The sequence below is a fragment of the Euprymna scolopes genome, chromosome 21 (assembly GCF_053919585.1).
Source record: "Euprymna scolopes isolate OS-2025 chromosome 21, ASM5391958v1, whole genome shotgun sequence".
Lineage (NCBI taxonomy): Eukaryota > Metazoa > Mollusca > Cephalopoda > Sepiida > Sepiolidae > Euprymna > Euprymna scolopes.
The window spans coordinates 85284896-85297040 of record NC_136502.1 but is presented as its reverse complement, the minus strand read 5'-3'; the positions used below and the strand labels follow the sequence as shown (position 1 = coordinate 85297040).

General features: G+C 33.2%; 1 protein-coding gene across 3 annotated transcripts in view; it reads right to left on the bottom strand.

Annotated features, from left to right (window-relative positions):
• LOC145242532 (protocadherin beta-16-like) overlaps positions 1–9307 on the bottom strand; it is a 370951-nt gene extending 361644 nt beyond the window's left edge. For 2 of the 3 annotated variants that reach the window (XM_080105609.1, XM_080105610.1), the window contains exon 1: positions 8354–9307. The gene's annotated coding sequence lies outside the window, so the exon portion shown is untranslated. The remainder of the gene's footprint in view (positions 1–8353) is intronic. The other variant, XM_080105607.1, reaches the window with a different exon arrangement.
• Between the last annotated feature and the right edge of the window lie 2838 nt (positions 9308–12145).

Below are 12145 nucleotides of genomic sequence, written 5' to 3'. Positions count from 1 at the left end.
TAGGCCAAAGACCCTAGTGTTTTGATGTGATGTTTTCAATATAATAAACTAGTTTCAGACCAAAGTTTCATTTCATTCGGACAAAACACTAAGAAACGGGGCCTAATTAGAGTTGGGGCCCGTTTTTTTTTTTGGTCACTATATATATATAAGGTGCCGCTTTCGAATCTCGCTAGATTCAGCCACTCTGATGAGTCGTGGACGACGAAACACGTGTCAGTGAATAATTATGTTTTAAAAATAATATATATATATATATATATATATATATAAAGTTTAAAATGCAATATATATATATATATATATATATATATATATATATATATATATATATATATATATATATATATATATATATATATATATATATATATATATATATATATATATATATATATATATATATATATATATATATATATATATATATATATATATATGGCATAATCGCGTTAATACATGGGTTCTCATCAGATCACCGAAGTTAAGCAACGTTGAGCCTGGCTAGTACCAGATGGGTGACCATTTGGGAATTCTAGGCTCTGTATGTGCTCTCTGCTTATCTCGGCATTTTGTTTCCAGTCGCCCTGTACATACACTTCACTTGCGACTGGTATTTAACAGAAGAGGTGTGGTTGGAGTTGCGCACCTCCTGCCACAAAAATTTCACGCGCAATGAAAAACCCTTCCTGGGTATCCATAGTCTGTCCAAGACTGAAGGAGCCTTTATGTATATATATATATATATATATATATGTATAGAGGGGGTGCTAACAGTGTAACCTGACGTTGCCCGGGATTGAATAATAGTCAACAAATGCTTCACACTCACATAGTTTTATTGTCAACAAAATCAGTGAAATCGCGTTTTTTCAATCACATCGATTGATTGCCTGCCCATCGCAGTGCACCGGGAAGAAGCATCACGTGTCTCTCGCATTGATTTAAATCGCAATACATTGTTGTCGACATTGCACTGTAGAGAACCTACTGTTGATTTTATAAAATTATTTTTTATATATAATGGCTGGAATTAAAGTTTAAAATGCAAAAGTTAAATATCATGCTTCAATTGTGCTCTAAACAGAAACCTTCATTTCTAACGCGCCCTGTCATATCAAAGATCCTACTGTTAGTTTTATATGTATGGCCTTACTGCTTGTGCGGTGATAATGGCTTTAATTTAAGTTTCAATGAAAAAGTAAAGTATCATGGTGCAATTGTCCTTATCATATCAAAGAACATACTGTTGATTTTATATGTTGAGCCTTCTGGCTTGTGTAGTAATCAAGGTACACTTTGACGTTAACTTTCAAGCCGAGATGTGAGGTGGCATGATGTGGCCCTCACTTGAAACCACACCAAGGACCATAACAGCGAATCATCCGATACGTTGAGCTGTGCCCTCAAGCACTGAGTTCCCTTGATTTGCATTTTGAGGGTACTATTTTTCCATCAAATTGATTGGTTGCCTGCTCTAGTTGGGGATTCAACTTGGTGCACCAGGAGGAAGCTTTACAGGCTTCTCTGCAGTGACTTAGTCCATAATACATTGTAGCCTACATTGCACTGTAGAGAACTTATAGTTGATTTTATAAAATTATTTTTTATATATAATGACTTTTAAGTTGGTTTAATTGTGTTCTAAGCAGAAACATTCATTTTGAACGAGCCTCTGTCATATCAAAGAACCTACTGTTTATTTTATATGCATGGCTTCTCTGCTTGTACAATAATAAAACTTCTCAAATGCACTTGCTGTATAAGTCGTTAACTTTAGTCAAAAGCGTCTGTTCTTTCTGTCATCGGATTTTTTCAGTTATCAATTATCAATATTTATCAAAGATATTCCAAAACAAAACCTATCTAAAAACACTGCCAGGCACATAAAGTACATTTGAGTGAAATTTCATAAAAATCGGCCCAGTCGTTTAGGAATCCGAAGGGAGTGGACTTGCACGACGCATGCACACACGCATGCACACACACACACACACACACACACATACACACACAGAAAGTTCGTTTTATATATTAGGTATAGGGATATACAAGGATTATGAAATATGCTCTGTTCAACATGTCGCTCACGTGCCTCCTAAACATAAATACACCTGAAAACCAGCTAAAGCCTCCCCTCTGTAGAGATCCCCATTTACCAGAAAGCTTTCAACTCTAATAGCTTCGCTTCTCAAACTGTTAGTATTTCGAATGGGGTGATGAGGACTGACGTTTATATCGAGACACCACCACTCAAAATTAAAACATTGAAAGCTATAAAGACTGCAATAGTAACATTTAAGATAAGCGACATTTTGTATTTCAGAATTTATTTTTCTACATAGTCACCACCATTCTCAATGCACTCTTGATGTCTGGAGCGCATTTTGTCACTCAAATCTATGTCGCCACTCTGAAATCGACGAACCCATCTCCTAACTGTGCTAACATCAGCTGCATCTGCTTCGTAAACTTTCTAGAGGCGATGGTGAATGTTAAGCGATTCGATTTTTTTCTGCGTGGAGGAATTCAAGGACGCATCTCTAATTTTTATGCACATCCATTACAGGGGTTGCTTTCTTAGAGTCTCACACCGTCAATATCTGCAACAGAGAGGAACCTTTCAGGTCATGAATGCATGTTCAGTCATAATAATAATGCAAATTGTAATCCCCTCTGATTAATTCGAGCGAAGTAAAAACAAATAGGAGGCATTACTTTTGAAACGTCTCTCGTATCACTATTGTGTTGCTTCAACTACAGCAACCGCTGATAAACATGCGGTAAAAATAAGGATTTCCGGTTGTGTTGGATGTTTCGAAACAACTTATACTGTAATGTTTATTGATTGGAATCTACTTTTATGGAAAGAAATAAATCATACCGCAAAATGATTGAAAGAGTTTGGAAATGTATATTACTAGTCTGGGTGCCCGGCGTTGTCCGGGTATTTGGAGATGTGTGTTGAGCGAAAAAAAAAAAAAAAAAAGAAAAAAGTGGTAGTAGGCAGGCAAGCAGATAGGCTCGAACCCTTACCGCGAAGGAGGAAAAGAACATGGAAAAAAAAAGTGCCGTCTTTGCTGTTGCGTCCATCGCCAAATCGGAAGTGGCAAAGGTTTAAATTAAGGCTAGTCAATCGAAAAGAGGGGATGACTTTCGAAAATATTGGCGAACAAAGCGACTCCTCCCTTATAGAAAATTTCCCAGTTAAAGATGAAGGAATTAATGTTTTTGGCCAACTTTTCGATATTTGTCATCTGAAGGGTCGAGATTCAAAACGATACCAATTTCATGAAAATCCGTCGCCTCTGTCGAAAGTTTTAGGCAGATATGCAAACATACATTTAAGCAGACAGGTAAGATTTATATTATAAGATTTATATTATAGATCATTTGTTTTTATATAAGCAGTAATATATTGCTACACAGTCATGAGCATGTTTCAGTCAGCTGGTTTTTAGAAACTAGAGACCTCTTCAAGCGGTCTTGCCTACATGAAAGCAAATTTTGCAATCTATCTTTATATATATATATATATATATATATATATATATATATATATATATATATATATATATATAGCCAGTAGAGTTTAGTTTCCTAGAAGTACATCCAATGAAACAACATGTGTCTACCAAAATAGTGCTCAATGAGTGAACAGAGCAGGTTTATTAATTTTATTTATACAAACATTAATGGCTACATATGTGCATACATGTTTCTGTAATCACCCACGTTGGCGATTACGTCTTCAGGCCAAGAATTCGACGGTAATTCTTGGCCTGAAGACGTAATCCCCAACGTGGGTGATTACAGAAACATGTATGCACATATGTAGCCATTAATGTTTGTATAAATAAAATTTATATATATATATATATATATATATATATATATATATATATAGTCTGTTTATTATCATGCTAACATTATTGGTTACATATGTGTTTTCATATTTCAGTGGAATCCAATATCGATTCTTTTTTGGTCTGATGAGGTGTTATCCTTGAATTAGGATTCCACTGAAACATGTGTGCACATATGTAACCAATAATATTTGTATAGTAAACAAACTATATACCAACTCTGTCCTGCATTGAACACTCTTTAATAATCACGTGAGTTTCATTGGATTTACATTTAGGAAAACAATCGATACAACCATTTATATATTACAATAGAAAAATGTGGGCATGAAAAGTAATATGGTTAAGCTTAAACATGGAAAAGTAAAGAATTGATTATATAATGTTATAAATTGAATTTTAGAAAGATTCTTAATCCTGCAATATTTTAAGTTATAAATTTATTATATTTTTTACAGAATATCTTGTCCCTTTTCTTTTCCAGTTTTAACAACTAGTCCTTTACTTTTCCATGTTAAGCTTAACCATATTACTTTTCATGCTCGCATTTTTCTATTGTAATCCATGATTTTTCCAGGCTTCCAGTAAATTCACTTGTTCTTTGTTTAATTTCAGTTTTATTTTTTTTTGCCCCCATAAACATAACATACACATTAATGTACGCCACTCGTCTGCTTTCAATAAAATCCCCCCCCCAGTTATCTCCCTTTCATTCTTCTATTCTCTCTGTTTCACTTGTTACTTCTTTTGTTTGTGAGATCAGTGAATTGACAGCAAACAGTAGTCGCTGAAACAACGTGGTTGCTATGGAAATCAGTCAGAAAAACCGTGGCTCACCTCCTTACGTTTTTTTTACACTTTTGAACACCAGTAAATTCATCATAACTTTTGTATTACTGAATGAAAATTTTTAAAAAAATTACAGTATAGCTGGGAAGGTGATCTATAAACGGTAATAATTGTTTGAAATTTGGTCGAAAAATGAGTGAGCGGTGAACCTTTAAAGCAGTTCTAAATGACTAAACCTGCCACTTAACCATATATTCAAGCACGGTAGTGTTTGAATGATATATATATATATATATATATATATATATATATATATATATATATATATATGATCAAACAGTTAATAAAATATGTTAAAAAACACTTTGAAATGAATTAAAAACATATTTAATCTGAAAAGGAAACACTAGATAAATGGATAGTCCTTAATCCGCGGAGTTTCGAAGAAATACTCTCCTTCTCATCAGAGGGTAGGAATTAGCAAAATGCAGGATCGGATTTTGCATGCAGAAGTATTTGATGAAACAGCAAGTAAGTCAAAGATCTTACTTGAAAACAAAAAAAGTGAAGCAGAGGGAATATGGTAAAGAAAAAGGTGATTACACATGAATGGATAGTCTGGTGGAAGATAAAAAAATCCAGTGACGGTAAAATCCAAATGTAAGTCTTCAAGAAAGTTAAAAGAATTTCCATTTGTACAAGTAAAATCCAAAGACATCCCGTAATTGGAAGAATATATATATATATATATATATATATATATATATATATATATATATATATATATATATATAGTTAAATTCATATATTTAAATAAAAAGATATAAAGTCTTCAGAAGAGCAATTAAACATACAAAATAAAAGCCAGACTTTTTAGAATAAGAAAATTAAAATGTCTTTCTTCTGATAAACATACAACAGATATTCTTAATACTATCCTATAAATTGGAACAAATACATTGAAGACATGACAAGGCGGCTGCAAACAAAGTGGGCTCCCTTTTCCATGCTAGAAATCTTCTCACACCTGCCAATATCTTATATCTCTACAAAGTCACCATTAACACATGCATGGAGTATTGTTGCCACATCAGCCATTAGCCTTTCTGTCTTGGACAAGGTCAAAAAGGAACCTCTAATGTAATAGGTTTCACACTATCTAACAACCTCCAGCCCTTGTCCCATCACTGCAATGTTGCATCACTGTGCTTGTTTGGAAAAATCGCCTGTTCCTTCTTTCATCGAATTTTTTCGAATATCGATACTTATCGAAGATATTCAGATAAAAAAAAAAAAAACTTAGAACTCTGCCCTGATACATAAAATACATTTGTGTGAAATTTCATAAAATCTGCCTTGCCGTTGTGGAGTCTATAGGGAATGAACTCATACACACATACACAAAATTCCTTTTATATAGGTTCTGGATATGACCTTAAACTATATCCGATGGTGAGGCCCCAGCCTGCGGGCTTTGGGGAGTGTGGAGCCACCCTTTAATTGCCATTGCTCCCAGGTCCACTCTGACCTGGACTGATAGTACCTGTTAGGGTTCCAACTATGGGTTAAATAGAAACCGATTTAAAAAAAAAAACAAATATACTTTATTAAAAAATTGTTCTTCAAAATCATTGGATTCGGCATTAAATAACCTGAAAAGGGTTGATATGCCGTAAAACAAAAATAACCAACCGACCTTTTATATAATAGTAGATTCCATAATTCGATAAGATTTCCCTAGAGAAGGTTGCAAGATGAAATCGTAGTCAGAAAACATCCAAGACGAGAACAGTAGTTCAAATAATCCAAATTATGAATCCTCATCTACAAATTTTTTTTAACAAAATAAAGATTAATTTTAAAATATCTTGACGTAATCTGGTTCAGAGAGTTTTTTTTTCCTAAGTCATTTTTTATGTAATTTTTTTTATTAAGTCATTTTTTTTACCAAGTTATTTTTTTTTACTAAGAAATTTTTTTATTAAGTCATTTTTTTACTAAATAATTTTTTTTATTAAGTCATTTTTTTTACTAAGTCATTTTTTTTATTAAGTCATTTTTTTTACTAAGTCATTTTTTTACTAAGTCATTTTTTTTCCTAAGTCATTTTTTTCCTAAGTCATTTTTTTACTAAGTCATTTTTTAATAAGTCATTTTGTTTACTAAGTCATTTTTTACTGTCATTTTTTTACAAAGTCATTTTTTTACTAAGTCATTTTTTTACTAAGTCATTTTTTTTACTAAGTCATTTTTTTATTAAGTCATTTTATTTCCTAAGTCACATTTTTTTTCCTAAATCACTTTTTTATTAAGTCATTTTTTTATTAAGTCATTTTTCTATTAAGTCGTTTTACTTTTTTAGTAAGTCATTTTTTTTATTAAGTCATTTTTTTTTTTTTTTTTTTTTGCTAAGTCATTTTATTTCCTAAGTCACTTCCCCCCCCCCAAATCATTTTTTCTTTTCTTTTTTTTATGATGGCACGATTCTGGACTGACATTTGAATTGCAAGCATTCATTAATAACACGTTCTTGCGGTCTATTACCTGTTTATTAAACTATAAACAAGCATGCATTGGTATGAATCCGTCCAGGAACGGGTATTCTATTCAGAAAAAAATATATTGAAATAATATATATATATATATATATATATATATATATATATATATATATATATATATATATATATATGAGAGAGAGAGAGAGAGAGAGAGAGAGAGGGGGGTGAGGAGAATATGAAGTTATTATAATTAAGACTATGACAAGAGAATATTCTTTTTATTATTTTGACTCTCGAGTATATATCAGCTAATATCTTATGTTTTTAAATAGAGTAATGTGGTTATCGATTGATTAACTGTGTCGGATATATACTCGAGAGTCAAAACAACACTCTCTTGTCATAGACCTAGTTATAACACACTAAATTTAAACATTTAAATTAATAAAAGAAATAAGTTGCAATGACGAAGTGGTTGCTGATGCTTATTGTTGTTCCTATTTATTTGCCTCCCCACGAGGGCAGAGTTAGACATAAGGTCGGTCTGGGAAAATGGGGGAAAATCTAGCTCCCTAAAATGGGGCTTTCTGGATAGGAACAAAAATAAAACTGGCCTCAGTCATGGAGAATTTCTCCTCCACTGACCGAGGACAGTAAAAGGTGAAGTGTAGCATCTGAACAGATACTACACTGTGATCTCATCCCGGTTGTTGCAGCAGCATCATTCATTCATTTCGTATGAATTAGATGATCATTGTTGGCATTTGTTTTTCTAATATCTTTCAAGTTAGAATTTTTTTCTAGAGAGACCCTAGGTACCCACAGGAGCGACCGCGTGAAGGTTGCCAGCATCCTTAAGTGAAAGTGTTTCAAACTGGATTCAAACTTGGAACACTTAGAATGTCAGTCTATGTTGTTAATCATTTAGCCATCATTACCTCCCGGCCGGTGCTGACTGAATATGCTTTGTTTCCATAATGCCTGAAATTATTACACTTTCAATAAGAGATGTTGTCAACCTTTAAGTGGACCCTTCTGTGAGTACCTACTTGCGAAAATGGATTGGGAGAAAAAAACTTATTGCTAAGACCAGGATGAAGCGAGTTAAAATATGGTAACATGCCGATTTCATACAAGTTTTTTAATTATTAATTAAAAAAATGAAAAGAAAAAAAAATTAAATAATTGAAAACTTACTTGTTCAAAAAATAATGGTGATTATTCCAGTGCAGTCCGTCTCTGCTTCTGACACTGTTCTATTTTTTTTTTCTTTTGCTATCTATTTGTGTTTTTCTTTTTTTTTCTTTTTTTTTCTTTTGCTGTCTATTTGTGTTTTTCTTTTCTTTTTTTTTTTTTTCTTCTTCTTTTTGTTAAAATGTTAAAAGATGAGTTGCGTTTCCTCCTTGGCCGGTGCTGCCGCCATTCTCTCTCTCTCTCTCTCTCAATATCGGTAAATGGTGGCAGCGTGTATGCACGCACACACACATACACACACACACACACACCTCGTATATATTTTCCGTGTATAAAATGTTACGTGTTTGGTTGTGTGATATCCGTGCTATCAAAGAGAAAATGCGTATTGAGCGAAGATGTCGGGAACGTGTCCGCTCCTTTATGTATACATACACATAACAAGGACTTCTGAAACGACCAAAGTTCTATAAGTCCTCAGGAGGATGTCCTTTCAAACATTACCCCCTCCTTTGGGAAAAGCGTTAGTTTATTGTAAATCGCTTGAGTCGCCTTCACGAATGAATACCCCCAAAACTGATCATGTCAAATTTTGTTGCCCATGTCCCGAGTGGCTTCTTTTTTTTTGGGGGGGGGGCGTAGATAGATTCTTCACTATAAATTGAACTAATTGTATCTACTTTTGCAGTGAGAGGAAGGGATAAACTGGAACGAAGTCCATTCAGATGATTGAACCATCAATCTTTATAGCTATATTTATTCAATTTTTAAATTAGAACCAAAACTGCTACTGTTATTAGCATCCAGGCTCTCCTTCTCGCGCAAGGTCCTAAGTATGTTTAGGGCAGTGTTTCCCAAACTTCAGGACAGCATGGAGCCCCTGAGCTAGGCAAAGTTTTTTTTTTTTACATTATTAACAAGATAATTTCTAAAATAAATATGAAAAACATTAATTTCAAATTTTAACTTATACTTGTTCATTGGCAGGTAGTCTCTTTGTATGGTTCTCTGTATCACATATTATGGGGGGGGGGGATAAGGGTACGTGCGTGCCGGCACTTCTGTTTCGTGTATAAAATGCAACGCTGGTTTCTTAACTTATAATGTACCAAGCATTACTACTGTAACCCTTTTCCCTCTCCCATTGCAAAACTCATTCATATTCTGTAGAATAGGGAACAAAATCGATAAAATCCACTATAAAACCACCAAACCAAACACTACAAACTAGCGATTGAAGATACAAAAAGTTTGTAGAATAAAAACTTTCTACAAAATAACTGGATGCAACATAAATACTATTTCCAAAACAGCTGGATTCGGCATTAAATAACCCGAAAAGGGTTGATATGCCGTAAAACCAAACCAAACCAAACCAAATCTTGCAAGTAAATATTAACATTAGATAAAGATTTGAATAAAATTCGATATTTCTCCTATCCTTAAAGATTAGAAGCTAACACATTTTCTTTTTTTTTTGTGGGGGGGGAGTATAGCAGGTAGTCTCTTCGTGGGGTTCCCTGTATCACATATTGTGGGCGGGGGGGTACATGCGTGCCAGTACTTCTGTTTTGTGAATAAAACGCAAACGAAAGCATGTGGTTGCATGTTTAAATATGATATTACCAAAACTACGTGGAGGTGGGGGGTTAGGGTTAGGGGCATAGCTCTTATCAAGTGACTGGGATGTTGGTTTTCTTTCATATACGTACATATATACAAATTCATAAATATTTTTTTAAAAATAAGAACTATATGTTAATTGCATTTCTTCAAACTTTGAACAAAAGCAAACACGGGGCCCATGGCTAATGTATGCGTGTCTCTATCCCTGTTTGAGTCCATCAATATCCAATTCTTAGTTTAGAGGAGAGAAAAAAGTGTTGATTTTGATGTATTTATCAACACTATGTTGCGTGATTTATAAATTCATGCAATACAAAGTGATGCAATTTGAACTCATTTTTATGTTGTAAATAATAAAATAGAAAATCAAAAATATATAAAATATACAGAGAAATTTTTTGAGATCTCCAAAATGAGTTGAACTTTGGCGTATTTAACAACATAGATGAGTGTTGAATGAAACGATATAAAATGAAATGAAGCATGCTTGCTGTTGTATAGTATTTCTAGAATACATTCAAGTAGGCTTGAAATCTATAATATAAATCTCACCTGTCTGTTTAAATGTGTGTATGTATCTATGCCTAAAACTTTCGACAGAGGCAACGGATTTTCACAAGATCGGTATCGTTTTGAAGCTCGACCCTTTGGACGACAAATATCGAAAAATTGGCTAAAAAATTAATTTCTTCACCCTCAAGTGGGCACTTTTCTACAAGGAGGGGGTCGTTTTTTTTTCTCCGATATTTTCGAACGTCATCCTCTTTTCAACTGACTAGACCTAATTTAGACCTTCACCACTTTTGGTTTGGCGATGGACGCAACGGCAAAGACGTCTCTTTTTTTCACGTTCTTTTCCTTCTTTTCGATACAGGTTCGAGCCTGCCTGCCTACTACCACTTTTTTCTTTTTTTGCTCAACATACACCTCCAAACACTCGGGCAACGCCGGACACCCAGGATAGTCTAATATATAAAAGGCTATATGTCTGTCTGTCGGTCTGTCTCTATATTTTCAAAGTCGAAGAGTGGCACTAGGGGCCTCAAATGATTGGATTTTTTTATATGCCGTTCTTTTATGGGTCTTTAGCCGGTTAAAATTGTTTTTAAAGGAGTCAAAAAGTGGTCAAAATTGAAAAAGTCATTAAACGTTTTGTACATTTTTTTATATATATAATTATAACACTCAAACGACCTTGTAAACGGAGGTTGTAACCACAAATCCGGTTTACGACGTCCGGTTGCGCATGCGTACTTACATTTTCTTCTACACTACCAACATAAATAAATAACCACGAAAATATGTATTTTTAAATTGCGTTACAAAACAATAATCAACGCGACAGTAAAACTATTGTTTTACTGTGTACGTTTTCCGCGTCTCAATTGTTTGTTTTTTCGCGTTTAAATTATTCAAATAAACAATTGTTAATACTTTCTGCTTTTTTTTTTTTTTTTTTTTTACATTATTCATTTCTGCATTGTCTTAATTAGTTTTATTGGCCTTATTATTAACATATAAATTAAATATTTGACCCAATGGGTCATGAATGTTTGTTTAAAATAAATGAAAAATGTTAAATTTTATTTTCATTTTCTATTTAAAAAGCCATTCTTAACATGAGGAGAGTGTTTTTAACTATTCTGTACTTTCAACTAACAATTTCATTAAAAAAGTTATATCAAAATTTGAATTTAACTTTAAGTATTATGGTATCTGTTCAGTACACATTAACCAATAAGTATGGCAAACCACTTATAATTCAACGGCTGTAAGTGTGTTCGTTGTTTGTTTTTTTTTTAAATAAACAATTATAAACGGAACGACTCATAGAAATCTATTTATATTCTTTTTTCATTTTAATATACTTTCATGGAAATGTTTCTGTTATGTCACAAAAAACTATTTTCTTTACGTCACAAGTGTTACGCTCATACATTAATTCTATAGCTAATATAGCATACTGACCCAACGGGTCACGAGTAGTCTAGTTGGTTATAAGCGTGTCACGTTGGTACAGTGGTAACGTCACCAGCTTTGAATAATACAGTTTCGATTTCGATTTTAGCTGATGGCATCCAAATACTTTCTTTTTTTTTTACTTTTGAAATCATGACTCTATAGTAATGCATACGAAATTTGGACAAATTAAAATATCATATTTAAGCG